Genomic DNA, 15,220 nt, shown 5'->3' with positions numbered 1-15,220 from the left:
GGGGCACAGGGCAAAGACAACGCTGGTTCCTCTGGGTACAGGGATGAGACCACCAACACAGAGCCACAGCAGTCTGTCACCTTGCACGAAACAGTGTGGTGCTTGGCAGTTTTATTCTCCAGTAGCCACTCTACACAGAGATGATGGAAAGCTTGGCCAAAATGATGACCCCACTGGACAGCAGTGACTAGCTTCTTTGAGTATTTAACACCAAGACCAACATGAGTCCAATAATGACAAAAGCCTTGAATCTGGTCCACTAGCCAGCCAGAGGCTGCTTCTGTACTGGCATGAAATTTAGAATCTCATCCTTTAGAGGTCTTCCCAGAAAAAAAAAAAAAAGTCAATATTCTAGGATGCCTTAGAGGGGAAGGAGAACAGGTAGATTTCTTCCAGGGACTTGACCTTCATGTCCTGACCAGGTGGCCCAGCTTTGTGGGGTAGTGGGCTGAGAGAAGCAGCTGGGAACCTGGTTGAGCGAGTCTTGAACCCCAGACCATTATCTGGACGGCAGGTGTTCGGCTTTTGCCCCCAGGCCCTGGTTCTTTTCATTCAGCTTCGGCCCTCCACAGCCTCTCCCAAAGAGAGGTCTGTGACCATCAGTCACGTGGAACAGTGCCTCAGGCTCTCTCACATGTAGATGAGGTATCTCCAAGCTCTCAGACCAAGCCAATAGGCGTTATCTGCTGCCAGAACCCACCCTGAAACTGTATATAAGGGCTGTATTCAGGAGAAGTAAAGTTGCGTTCGAGAGTCATCGTGGTGTCCGAGAGTCTCTGTCGCAAGAGCTGTAACACTAGAGCTGTAACACTTGGGGAGAGAACTGCTCTCCAGGGACCTTCCTGGGGAACCAAACTGCTTCCTCGACAGCTAGCTGGCTTCCAATCGGCCCAGCCCAGGGCAGCTCAGCGCTCAGAGACAGGTGCAGCACCTGGGAGTGACCGAGTGGTGACAGCAAAGACTAGGGCAGAGGCAGCAGTGGGGGCAGGCGATCTCTCCTCCCTGCTCCTGCTCTTTGGCCCAGACCTTTCACAACAGGCCTGGCCAGAGACCCACAGACAGTGGAGACGCAGGCAGAGGCAACAGCAGAGACGGTAGCAGACTCTCCCTGCTCTCACTCTGTCCTCAGTTGGGAGATCATCGTGGGACACCCTCCGGAACAAGGGACCCACACAGCTTGATGATGGGCATCCTTGTCATCAGCTTTACCTTCAAGAATCCTGCGACCTCAACCAGGACCTTGACTCCTAAGACCACTGTGGTCTCCTAATCCTGAACCCCCAGGTCCTCCAGGCCCTCCAACTGCACCAGTGCTATTTGTTTCTTCAAAGAAGTGGTTCTTGCTGAATGTATTCACAAATGTAACATTCCTTTTAAGTGAGTGGTTATGTACCAGGTATTTGGTTTTCTTTATTTATAATGGACTATCTCAGAGCTGCTGGATGTCCTAGTAATGACACACAGATGTTTTATTAATTATTTAGTCCTTTTTTTTCCTCCCAGCCCCATGTTTCCAGATATAAGACTCAGATTCAAAATATATTTACAAAGATATTGACCACACAGCTAGGCTCTTCTCTGACTAGCTATAACTTGAAATGTCCCATTTACTTTAGCCTGTATTTTGCCACAGGGATGGTTGGTTACCTGTGCTCAGGTACTGTGTATCTCTCTCATTACATCTTTCTGGCAAATCCCCCTTTTAGGCTCTCTCCCCGATGTCCCACCTCTATTTTCTGCCTAAGCCACAGGCTTTGTAATTGACAGGTGATGCATCCATACAATATACAAGATATTCCCTCTACAATTAATTATGAAAGCTTGGCCTTAGCTTAGGCTTATTCCCAACTAGCTTTCTACTTGCATTGGCCCATTTATACTAATTTATGTTCTTTCACATGGCTAGTTACCTCCTTGCAAATCTCCTACCTCAGTGTCTGACTGTTGAACCTTTCTCCTGAGACTCTTTCCCAAAGTTCCTAACTCTTTCTGGACATCCCACATATCCTCATCTGCTTCGTTATAGGCTGTTCGGCTCTTTATTAAACCAATCAGAAGGTGATGGAGAAGATGTTTACAAAACACCAAGACAGATGGTGCATCATACACAGTGAACAAGAGAACATCCCGACACTTATGAGAGACTCACTTTACTGATCAAATAGTTGTCTTATCTTCTAGATTTCAAGAGTCTACGCTGTGGATTATACTATACAAGTAAATATATAATTTGTTGGTTTTATGTTTATCATTGAAATGTACTTGTGTTTGTAAATGTGTACATGTGTCTGGAATGAACCACCTGGGGACTACTAAGCATCCAGCTGCACATTTAGGAGGGTAACAAATGAAGGTGGTATGTAAAAATGTAACTTTTAGTCACAAGATGTAATTTTCATCTCAAAGTCTTGCTGCTGAATAAAGTCACTCTTTCTATCTCTTTCTGAACTCTGACTGTCTGATTCAACTTAGCTATTCAGGCTCAAACTTCTCTCCAAGCTGACTGGTTCAAACTGGTTTCTCTTGGCTTCTGACTGGATTGCTCTGATTGGAAAAATTACCTCTGAAGTCCAAAACATGAATTGCACTGACTGCATGAACAGAGCTAACCTACAGTGCACAAACTCAGTGAACTTAACTGTGGTCACTGAACTGCCCATCAATTAGATGTCACTTTCAAACACGGTGGCTTTCTTCTACAAACTAACCTTTAGGAATTAAAGGAGTGTACTAAGGGTGTGTCTAATTCCAGCCAGATCATACTGTAACCCAGGGTATGTCTGCATTTAACCAGATCATATAGGCCTAGGTCTTTGGATGTGATCTCTTGCCAGAGTAACCCTGTTGCTGGATTGAAATTCTACTACAGTGATATGCAGTGTGGCCACAAGCTGTTTGGGTTAGGAGGCTCACTAAAGTCAGTTTCAAGGGGTTTAGAATCACTACTGAATACACCTCTGCATCTGTGAAGACATTCTTAGAAAAGTTAAGTGTAGCATGGGACATAATGCGAAATGGGGAAGGGTAGGTTGTGCCCATTTTGCAAGCCCCAAAAGACCACCAAGGAGCTGATTTCTATACAATAATAGTACACAGGTCTTTATTCAAGCTTGAGGAGGATGAAGCCCCGAGCTGAGTTTCAAGCAAGCATTTATAGAGGCAAGAAAACAAGCAAGGAGTATCCAGCTTGACACACATCTGATTGGGGGGTTGTTATGGAATTTGTTGGCCTTTAAAATGATTGGCTGGTGCTGGGATCCATACTATAAACTTTCATAAGTAAATATCTTTAGGTACAACTGTAATTTCTGCTTTCCTCTTGATTGGTGGTTGTTAGGGAGTGACCTGGAAACCAGTGTAGGCCTGGTGATTAACTCAAGTTCAGCCTTAAGTCAGGTTCTCTAAGATGGAGACTGCACTCAAGATGGAGTTGTTCTGGTCTTTCAGGTACAGTCATCAGGATAAACTCACCAGAAGGTGATAAGGTTTCTGCATAAGAAACAGCAACTGTGGTGTACCAAGGAGAGAAGGCACATGGTAAAGCAGGCAGGAGGCAAAGCATGGTAAAAAAAATAAGTAGTCCAGGTAAACAGAGAAGGGAAAATGCAAAGGAAGAATTTTTCTTAATGCTACAAACAAAAACACTGTAACAGAAAGGAAGAATGAGGTTGATGGGATAATTGCCAGACCGAATGTAATTGAAGAAGTGAGTTCTGTTTAACAATGCTTCAAGAGATGCTTCCCAAGCTAAGAAGCAATGAGATGGGCTGGAGAGATGGCTCTGCAGGTAAATATGTAAAGTTCAAGTTGGATCACCAAGACCCTTGTCATGGAAAGAGAGAATCAAAGTTGTTCTGTGACCTCCATACGTGCACCTGGGCATGAAGGCTTCCATCACCACTAAATGAATGAAAAATGAATTTTAAACTTTTAAAATCAAAAACTAAAAAGTAAATATGGAGGAAAAAGAACAGAATGTCAAAAAATCTATGGGACAAGGAAAAAGGATGTAATATATTCATAATGAAAATTGAATCACAAAAGATTATTGAAAGAAATGACTGAAAGCCTTTCTAAATTAGTATTGGTACCAATGTACAGCAGAGGAGGGGAAGTCAGAGAATACCAAATACATGTCGTGCCCACACATGTTGCATAGAAACTAATGAGAGCAGTACATATGTATATCATTCAAACTAGAGACAATTAGGCAGAAAAACTCTTGAAAGAAGAAAAAATTTACTTCCCTTGTGGTATAGCACTGGAGAGAATTACATCTAGATTCTCAGAAACCTTGTAGTCATAATAAAAATAAATACAGGGTAATTTCTCTTTAAACAGTGTTGTGGGAGGAACCAAATCACTCTTCAGAAGAGAAGGGAGCCGTACCTAATGCAACAGAGAACAAGACTAATTAAAGGGATCTTGTTATAGAAGGAAGAAATTCAATTTTGTTCATAGATAATATGATTACCTATGTAGAAAATTCAAACTAATCATCCAAATCAGTTCCTGAGCTAATAAGCAGTTAGGACATAATTACAGAAGAAAGTTACTACAGAGAACTCAATTGCTTTTCAATGTGCCAACAATGAAAAACTATCAGCAATGATCTTTAAAATCAAAAGTTTCTTTTCCAAGAAAGACAATGTCATGTGAATAAAAAGAAAAGCCACATATTGAGAGAAGATATTTGGAAAGGGCGATTCTGATGAAGGACTGTTATTGAAATATATAAAGAACTTTAAAAACCAAATAATTAAAAACTAAACAACCCAATTAAAAACTGGGCAACAGCTACACATCCTAGCAACATGGCTAACTAAATAAGACACAGACAAGGATGACAGCAATAGACATACTAACATAGAGGAAGGACATTTCAAAGTTCCTCAACCCTAGAAAATGAATTACAAACAACGGAGGACTTTTGAGAGTGGGAGCAATAATCTATAAGGATGGCTAAAATCCCTAACACCAAAACCACAAAATGATAACAACGATGTGGACCACATCAATGCTCATTCAATATTGATGCAAAAGTAAAATGTGACAATAACTTTACAAAAGTCAGGTATGTCCTTATAAACTAAACATTCTCTTCTAACTCCTGCAGTCCAACATTGAGCATTCACTAGTATCTACACTCTAAAAGGTGAGAATTTATGATTACACAGAATCTGCATGCAGAGATTCTACTTGTAGTTCCTAAATCTTGGATGAAATCAAAATATCCTTCCATAAATCACTGGCTATTATTCAGTTTAAAAAATGTGCTGTCAAGCCATAAAAATATTGAGGCAACTGAACATAAGTCCCTGTTAATAAGTATAAAAAATAACTTTGAAAATATTGAATACTCTGAGATTCAATCAAAATGATCGTCCAGAAAAGTCAAAGCATCTAGATAATAAGATGTGTGGTTGCTAGGGGCTATGCAGTGAGAAGAGTAAAGAAGTATGGCACAGTACATTTTACAAAGGATAAAAAAAAAAGCTCTGTGATGCTAAAGGTTAGAATTGTATCATTGGACATTTGTTAAAACCCTAAAGATACAAACACTAAGAAGAAACTCTGGGTTGAATTCTGGTTCTTGAATGATAACAATGTGTGCAGAAGTTTCATTACTTGTAATAAATGTATTTTTTTCTGGGAAATGTTAACAAATGAGGTTGGTTGTTCAGCTATGAGGAAGAGATATTTGGATATTTTCTTCTCAATTTTGCTATAAACAAAGCTTCTCTAAATTATTAATTCTATTGAATAATACTAGTAGCTGGAGTAAATAAAAGAACAGAGATATCTTCAGTAGAAGTCAGTGAAAATAATTTTTAAATATTACTTTGATATTCAATTTGCCTCAAATACCACAGCTCTCATCTCTCCTGTTTTGTTATTCTTCAGTTAAGGAGAATACCTGGTTATCTGCAGGGGGATGACATCTTCACTAGTGACTCTCCTGGCCTATACATCTATTACCCAGAGTCTTTGGCACATGTTTCCAGATTTCTCCAGCCTTCTTCTGTCTCTATCTCTGCTTGGAACTTTTCATTTGTTGGTGGCTCATCTTTGTTTAACATAGGTAGGAAGTCTGGATTTTGCCTGATATATCTCTCATCTTAGTATTTTATACATTATATTCTGGATATAGCCTATATGCTTCTAGAATTAGCCTACTCCTTCCCACTTTTGAACAAGATATTTAAGCTTGGCTCACATACTCATATTCCTGAGATAACATCTTTAAGCTGAGTCCCCATCATATACTCCTGACTCTCAGTTAGAAATTCTACTTTTGTTCTGTTGGGCAGAATTCTGTGTGACTTAATTGTTCTGTCATTGATACAGTACCTCATCTCTATATATGCTTGAGTTTATATAAGAAAGTATTGTTAAATTTATCATTATCAGAAAAGAATAAGGCATCCTGTTATTTGTGGCACTGTATTAGATGTTTTAGAAAACTAGATTTGACAGCACTGATTCCTATCCTTCAGATAGTTATTTTATAATACAAAAAGTAGGTAGAGGGACACAATTCAAAATAAGAGTTTACATTAACAGAGAGGCATGTAATTTGTTGTAGTTATGGTTCAAGGACATCTGCAAAGGTCCACCGGGGATGATGGATGATAATGCAATATCCTTCCATTTTAAAGAACTTGTTCAATGTCTCCCTCAGTGTTTTTATGAGGCCAGTGACTCATGACACAGCAGTAGACCAGGACTTTGATCCTAACTACACTCCTCTGCCTATCATTACTCCCTCTGCTTTCTTCCTTATCCTTTCGTACTTCCAGAATTTATCTCTCTTCATGGTTCTCAGATTCAAACTATATGACAAACACTATGTGTTATATATAATTCTAGAAAGCAAATGACAACTTTAATTAAGCATCATGGAGAGTGGAAGGAAATGAGTGCACTTAGCACATGAGCATTCTTTCATAAATTATTAAATCCTTTGTGTATATATATATATGCATGTCATTTTCAGTCATATGTTACATGATACTGGTTAACTTTTTGAGTTCTGTGGACTGTATCTTGGGTATTCTGAACTTTTTTAATTTTTGGCTAATATCCACTTATTAGTGAGTACATACCATGCATGTCCTTTAGGGTCTGAGTTACCCCACTCAGGATGATATTTTCTAGTTCCATCCATTTGCCTGCAAAACACAGGATATCCTCATTCTTAATAGCTGAGTAGTATTCCACTGTGTAAATGAGCCACATTGTCTGTATCCATTCTGCTGTTGTGGAACATCTGAGTTCTTTCCAGCTTCTGACTATCACAAATAAGGCTGCTATAAGCATAGTGAAACATGTGCCCTTGTGGCACAGTGGGGCATCTTTTGGGCATATTCCCAATAGTAGTAATGCTGGATCTTCAGGTAGATCTATATCCAATTTTCTGAGGGACCTCCAGGTTGACTTCCAGAGTGGTTGTACCAGTTTGCAATCCCATCAGCAATGGAGGAGTGTTTCTCTTTCTCCACATCCTCACCAACATGTGTTGTCACCTGAGGTTTTGAACTTAGCCACTCTGATTGGTATAAGGTGGAATCTTGAGATTCTTTTGATTTGCATTTCTCTGATCACTAAGGACTTTAAACAGTTCTTTAGGTGCTTTGGAAAGAGAAATTCTCAAATTCATCTGGAAAGGCAAAAACCCAGAGTAGCAAAAAACAATTCTTAGCAATAAAATAACAGCTGTGGGAATCACCATCCCTGCCCTCAAGCTTCACTAAAGAGCAATAGTGATAAAAACTGCATGGTATTGGTACAGAGACAGGCAGGAAGATCAGTGGAGTGGAAATGAAGACCCAGAAATGAACCCACACACTTACAGACACTTGATCTTTGACAAAGATGCCAAAAACATACAATGGAATAAAGAAAGCATCTTCAATAAATATTGTTGATCTAATTGGTAGTCTGTATGTAGAAAAATGAAAATAGACCTATATTTATCACCTTGCACAAAACTCAAGTCCAAGTAGATCAAGGACCTCAACATAAAACCAGATACATTGAATCTAATAGAAGAGAAAGTGGGAAAAAGCCTTGAACTTATTGGCACAGGGGAAATTTTCCTAAACAGAACTCCAATGGCTCATGCTCTAAGATCAAGAATTGATAAATGGGACCTCATGAAACTGGAAAGGTTCTGTAAGGCAAAGGATATAGTCCATAAGACAAATCGGCAACCTACAGATTGGGAAAAAAATCTTCACTAACCCTACATCCGATAGAGGGCTAATATGCAAAATATATAAAGAATTCAAGAAACTAACCTCCAAAACACCAAACAGCCCAATCAAAAAATGGAGTATAGAACTCAACCGAGAATTCTCAACAGAGGGATCTCAAATGGCTGAGAAGCACCTAAAGAAATGCTTTTTTAAGTTTTGAGAGAGAGAGAGAGAGAGAGAGAGAACACACATGATTGAGTAGATAAGGAGTTGGGAAGGATCTGGGGGGAGTTGGGGGAGGAGAAGAATATGATCAAAATATATAAAATATGTTTAATAAAAATAAATTTAGCTGGGCATGATGCACACCTTTAATCTCAGACCCTGGAAGGCAGAGACAGATGGATCTCTGTGACTTTGAGGCTAGCCTGATCTACATAATGAGTTCCAGTATACCAGAGCTACTCAAAAAGACCCTTTCTCAAAAAACAAAACACAACTTGAATAAATTAATATACAGTATTAATAAAGTGTAGATTTGACTTCCATAATGAGTTTTAAGGTTTTTGGCAGGGCACAACAGTTATTAAACATTGTAAATATCCTCAGCCAGTTAAGATGATTAGAATATATCCTTAATTTGCCCTTGGAGAATCTGTACATAGCTCTAGGGCCAGCGTTATCCCTGATGATGAAAGACTTAATTTTTTTTTCTGTAAGATTGAAAACAAAACAAGGCTGTCTACTCTTGCTGCTTTTATTCAACCTGTACATAGAATTCTAGCCAGTGAAATAACAGAAGAAAAACAAATTCAAATTATCTTTATGATCAGATGACATTTTCTTTGTAAACATGAAAATTCTCAAGAATCTAGATACAAAAACTAGAATCAGTAAGTGTACATAGCAAGTTCACAGAACACAAGACTAATACATACAAATAGTTTATATGTATGCATTCGTGACAATAACCAATAATCTGCATAAGAAAGCAATTCCATTCATAATAGCATCAAAAACCTAAATTAGTAAGAAAAATCAATAAAAATTTTATTCTTTCAAAAATTTCATACCTACAGACACTGCACTTTGATTTTACCCACCCCCATCACCTCCCTCAAACTCCAACTGAGAACCATCAACTCATCTTCCTCCCAACTTAATGACCTTTAACTCCTTGAGTCCAATTAAGTCAATGTGTATAGTGCCATCCACTGAAGCATGAGTGTTCTATCAGTTGCTATACTCCCCCCCACACACACACACACAAACAGAAAACATACTCTCCTTCAGAGCCCAGTCTCTCCTCCATTCATGTTGGAATTTTTACTGGCTTGATTGTGTACAGTCAGACATAGAACCAGCTATATCATACACTGATTAGAAACAAACCTAACTAAAGTATCACGAGGCCTAGTCAATGAACTTGCAAAACACTGTTGAGAAATTTTTAAGAAAAACTGTGTAAGTGTGGAGATAGAACCTGTCTGTAGAATGGAACTCTTAGTAGTCTTTCAGATGGCAATTCTTCCCAAATGGGTCTACAGGTTCAATGAAGTCTCCACTCAAGTATGTAATGTTTTACAAAATACTTTTGGTTGTGAGCCTAGTCTTTTAAGACTCAGCCATCACCCCAGACCTTGCCCAACCTTGATATGAGGGTTTGTGCCTAGTCTTTTGTATGTTATTAGGCTGTGCTCAGTGAATATCCCTGGGAGGCCTGTTCTTTTATGAAGGGAAATGGAGGGGGAGTGGATCTGGGGGAGTGGGAAGTAGGGGGAGCTGGGAAGAGTGGAGGGAGGAAAAACTGTGCTTGGGATGTATTGTAAAAAAAAATAAATAAAAGAATAATAAAAATAAAACATAAATCAACAGGCCAGTCATAAACTTATAAGAATGTTTAAAACACTTAAAATAGACAAAATGATTTCAAAGAAACAAAAAGAGGATATACCGATCTGACTTCAAAACTGGAAACAAGCAGTGTACTGTTGCCAATATAGGCATATAAAGCATCTCCAGTAATGGACCTAAACATTCATAGTCAATTCAGTTAACAAAAGAACCAAGGTAATTGAATGGGGAAGATATATTTTTTTTTCTTGCCTCGAGTTTATTTGTAAAAACAGCATAGGACACTAGTCATCTGCAAATAATGTGTAGATAGGTGTGTCACAGCAGTCCATCTGTCTTCACATTGGCAGGAGGTTTCACAGGGGCCTGGGCATCTTTGGGAGGTTGGGCTGGAGCTGAATCCTAGGCCTTAGCTGGAGCTGTGGCCTCTGCCTTGGTTTGAACCTTGGGCTTTGGTTAGCAGAGCCTATGACCCTAGGCCATGTAGCTTCGAATCTGTTTCCCAAGCTTGGGGTGAGTGATGAAAGCCAGGTGGCTGAGTTTGTGGCTGGGGCCCTTTGGCGTCTTGGGCTTGGTGGCCTGAGGCTTCACAAGGGCCTTGATGGCCTCTGCGCATGCACTCACTGCCTTTGCATTGTTGGCCTGCATCTTCTTCAGGCCTTCCTCGTTGTGCTTCTTGGCAAAGCACATGTTCCTCAGGAACATGAGGTCAAGTCCTTTAAGAGATCAGTATCTTTGTGACAGGGGTTTCTTGATGCCATTTCTGTGCCATTTGCAGGACTGGCTGTGTGTGGTGTGGTTATTGGACTTGGCCATGTCTGCACGGTAACCCGAGGCTCAATTCAGTTGACTAAAGAACCAAGATAATTGGATCAGGAAAATATTATAATTTTTTTAAAAAAGATATTAGATACTCATCCTAAATAGTGAACATGTCTTCAGGTACTACACAAATATTTTACTTGAAATGCCCAAGATTGATGAAAGCATAAATACATACAAAGACAAGTGCTCACAGCTGAATCATCAGTAGAAAACAAAAATTAAAAAGATACAAATGTATATTAGATATGAGCAAATTCAATACAGCATCACAACACAGTGAAATATTGCCAGTATAGAAGAACAAAGTGATCATATGACGTCACTGAGGAATCACAAATGTTAAACAAAACATGGCGAATACAAAGGTCTCTATACTGTCTGATTCTCGTCACATGTAAATTTTTTTAAAAAAGTTAAATCTGTATAAAAAGAAATCCAATCATTATTTTCCTGGAGATAAAAATATTCAGTTGATTATAAATAAGCAGAATAAACTTTAAGGGGTAATAAAGGTGTTCTAAAAAGCAGACTGTAGTAAAGATTACATGACCATACAATCAAATCATAAAACTGTGCTCTTTAGGGGATTAGTCATTTAGAAAAATCAAACCTCTGTAAAGCCTTCTCATGGGACTTCTATCTACAAAAGAGATTAACAAAATCCCCAATTCTCCCTTCCTCTTAATATTTGATTAATTATTATACTTGTTTTTATAATTAAATACAATCATATGTTCTTCACATTTTAGTAGAAAATGCAACATTCTTGGGAGCAGAAATGATGGCTACCATTGAACATGTGTCACTATCCCTTCTCTGGCAATCTACCATGTGTCTGGAAAACCACAGCCACATCACTGAAAAACCAACACTCTGTATTCCAGGCCCATTATTTTCTAGTCGATGAAGGGAAAATGACCTTTCTCATGATTTTCTTCAAGGGTGGTATTGTCCCAAAGTTTAGATATTGTTCCCTTTGAAAGCAGAAAAGGATCTGGGGAAGAGATTCATGTTTTCAGCAGTAATTTTGTTCCTCCAATTCTCAAAATGTACACTGTAGTTTTCTTTATAAGTCATTGCTTATGTGGTATTTCACTTTTCCCTTCTAAATGTCTTGCCTCTAGATTTTTTTTAGTAACCACTCTTTACTTTGAAATAAATATTATAAGCTAAGCGAGGATTTGGCCATGTCTAGATTTTAGATAGATAGATAGATAGATAGATAGATAGATAGATAGATAGATAGATAGAGATACAGATAGAGATACAGATATAATGCATATATATATATGAATAATTTTTCATTTTAGTGCTAATTGAGTCTCCCATTCATCCATGTTTTTACAAAGTTGTAAAATTAATCATCACATCTGAATCAGCTGTGTAAATGATTCACATAGACTCTAAATAGTCTGAAGTGAAGAAATTAGGTGAAACCAAGTTCACACACTAAAGCACTTATTAGCACTGCCAAAATCAATAGTCACTAAACATTTTCTTTAAAGCATGATACAGCCCTTTATGCTGACTGCTCTGAAAGTGATTTCTATGGGAATGAGAACTATTCAGGTTTTTTTTCATTATTCATTAATGAAAAATTATTTCATTAATCATTATTCAAGGTAATCTATCTTCCTGTCCATGTGAAAGGTTCAGAAGATTCAAAATTGAAAAAACTTTTAACCTTGGGGATGTTGTCATTCAACGGTAACAGGACACGACAAGAGAAAACTTCCTCTTCAGTGATGTCAAAACTGCAATGGTAGTAGCAATAAATATTAGAAGATAGTACAGATGATGGAATATATACTCACTCCTATTGCCGCACCACAATTTCCAGGCACCAACCTTTTGTTTTATTCATGATCACTGAGGAGCAGGTGTACAAGCAAGTGGAGAACTGTCATGAATGCAGCAAGATGCTGGTCATAGAAGTAGTTGTTTATCCTTAGATTCTCAGGTCCTATAATTTGAAAATAATTAATGAAAACAATTGAACTAAAAGCATTTACATTGATATCAGCTCCTATACACACACACACACACACACACACACACACACACACACACACACATTTAGGCATTAGGCACTTTGAGGAAACTACAACTATAGAACACAGGCATTGTCCCCCAAAGGCTTGTGTTTTGAATTCTTGATCGCTACTTCGTGACTCCATTTTGAAAAGTGTCGAAATTTTAAAGGTGTGGCTTAAGTGGACAAAGTACATCATGTCCTTAGAACAGACACTCCTTGTGCTTCTTGTCTGCCATGAGCTGAGCAGCTTCCTCCACTTATTACCATGAACACGATGTGGTGTTTCACCACGTGCCTACAATTAACAAGCTAAAGACTATGAACTGAAGTCTTTGAAACTGTGAGTCAAAATAAACCATTCCTCCCTTAAGCAGTTTATGGCAGATGTTTTTGTCATAGTTCCACACAATACTCACTTTGACTTCCTCTTGTCTTCATTAAAACAATAATACAAACAATAATACAAACATTTTGACAATGTATATTCATAAAACTTTGAAGAACTGGAAAAAAGAAAATAGTAACATAGTAATACAATTCTAAGAAACGAAAAGAAAATAGTAGCACCATCATCAAAATGAAGTCTAGGATGGCTACGTGGGAAATCAAGAACAATCCTGAAGTTTCAGGACTACATGGCCATGTCCTGTGGAAGTGGAGAAGAGCAGAGTGTGATTTTGAAAGGACAGAGTCACAGCCCCTTGGTAGAACACTAACCTAGCAGTCCCAAGCATCTAAATCCATTCTCCAACTGTAGGAGAGTCTGGTCCAGTGGTAAGTAGCTATGTCTTTATATCATCACCCCCAGGGATCTAAATTTTTTAAAAAGCAAATAAATAATTAAATTTTATTTTTACCATAGAATCATTAGACTTCCAAATAGGGGAAAGTAATGACAACTACACCTGTGTAGCAATTACTGTGCACTGCTTATCGTCTATGCATTTACTTATTGTGACTCATTTACATTTTACCCTAGTTTTGTGAGGTAGCTGCAAAGAGACAGAATCTAGAGAAGTGAGAGCTGTATATTGCAGTGCTAAAGCGTCTGTAACCTCTCTACTCGGTGCGCCTTCCCTTATAACTTCCTCTCTGTGAATAGGAGGGGCATACTCTTCTCTGGTGATTCTGGGATCACAATTGTAGTAGGAAAATAGAAATTTAATGACATCGGGATTTCCCAACCACATAGCCCTGACACTAATGTTTAGTTAAAAACCATATTCTCCCACTGTGAAAGATTTTTCCAAGCAGATTCCTGTTGCCTACCTGAAAACACAAACACATGAAGACTGCTGGGCATAAGATATAAGGTACATAAGTAAAGTATTGGGAACAGAACAAAAAATATATATGTATACGTATATGTATACACACACACATGCACACACACACACACACACACACACACACACAAGAGGAAATGTGACCACATGGGTATGGAGGACTACTTGTAGGCATCTTCTCTATTTTTCTAACCTGTGAGTTGTAGGGACTGAATAAGGTCCTCAGGCTTGACAAAAGTGTTTACCCACTGAGCCATTTTCTGGTTATATTTCTGTTAATCAGTGTTTTAACTTTGACAATCTCATAAATGTATATCATATTTTGTATCATACTCAACACCCACTTTCTCTTACTCAGTTCCTTTGTCCTCCTTCCAGAAGACGTTTTAATCATGAAAAGAGATATTTAGAAAATAAAGAAACCTTTAAAAATTATATATAGACTATGTACCATAAATCGCAAATAAATATAACTATCTTAGTAAGTATTATGTAACAATATGAAACTAACAGCTAATACGCAATAGGGTTTTTAAAAGATAAATGCTGAGTAAATCTGAGATTGATGCTAAAGGACAGATATATAAAATACAAAAGAAGGGCACTGACTTGAAAAACTCAAATACTTTAATTGTACACAGACTCAAAAGAAAACAACCTTTACAGAAAACAAATTATCAATAAATGAAATCATCTCTAGAACCGTGCTATATGAACTCTTCTCATTAAGAGAGTCAAGTGACAGCCTGCATGGTACAGAAAAAGCAGACCCATGCCACAGACATCTCAAAATAGAAAAGCTGAGTTACTGGAAGCTATCTAGGAAAGGCTTAGGGCATGCAAGTGGGTTTCCTGAGATGACCCACTGTTTTGCTTGGCCTGTTATGGGTAAGCTCTAAGAATGCAGGGTCCTTAGAGACTTCTTCCCTGGATGTGTTCTTGCTACTGACATTTCCTGCCACTTAATGATTCCTGGGCATGAGCCTACCCTATTAAGCAAATTTCCTGCAGATCAACATGAA

General features: G+C 38.3%; 1 pseudogene; it reads right to left on the bottom strand.

Moving 5' to 3' along the window:
• Positions 1-10,370: 10,370 nt before the first annotated feature.
• LOC114617071 lies at positions 10,371-10,868 on the bottom strand (annotated as a pseudogene).
• Positions 10,869-15,220: the final 4,352 nt, after the last annotated feature.

Source organism: Grammomys surdaster, unplaced genomic scaffold, assembly GCF_004785775.1.
Source record: "Grammomys surdaster isolate TR1022 unplaced genomic scaffold, NIH_TR_1.0 134, whole genome shotgun sequence".
Taxonomy (NCBI): Eukaryota; Metazoa; Chordata; class Mammalia; order Rodentia; family Muridae; genus Grammomys; species Grammomys surdaster.
Note: the sequence above shows the minus strand (reverse complement) of the source record. Positions and strands in the feature narration are given on the sequence as shown.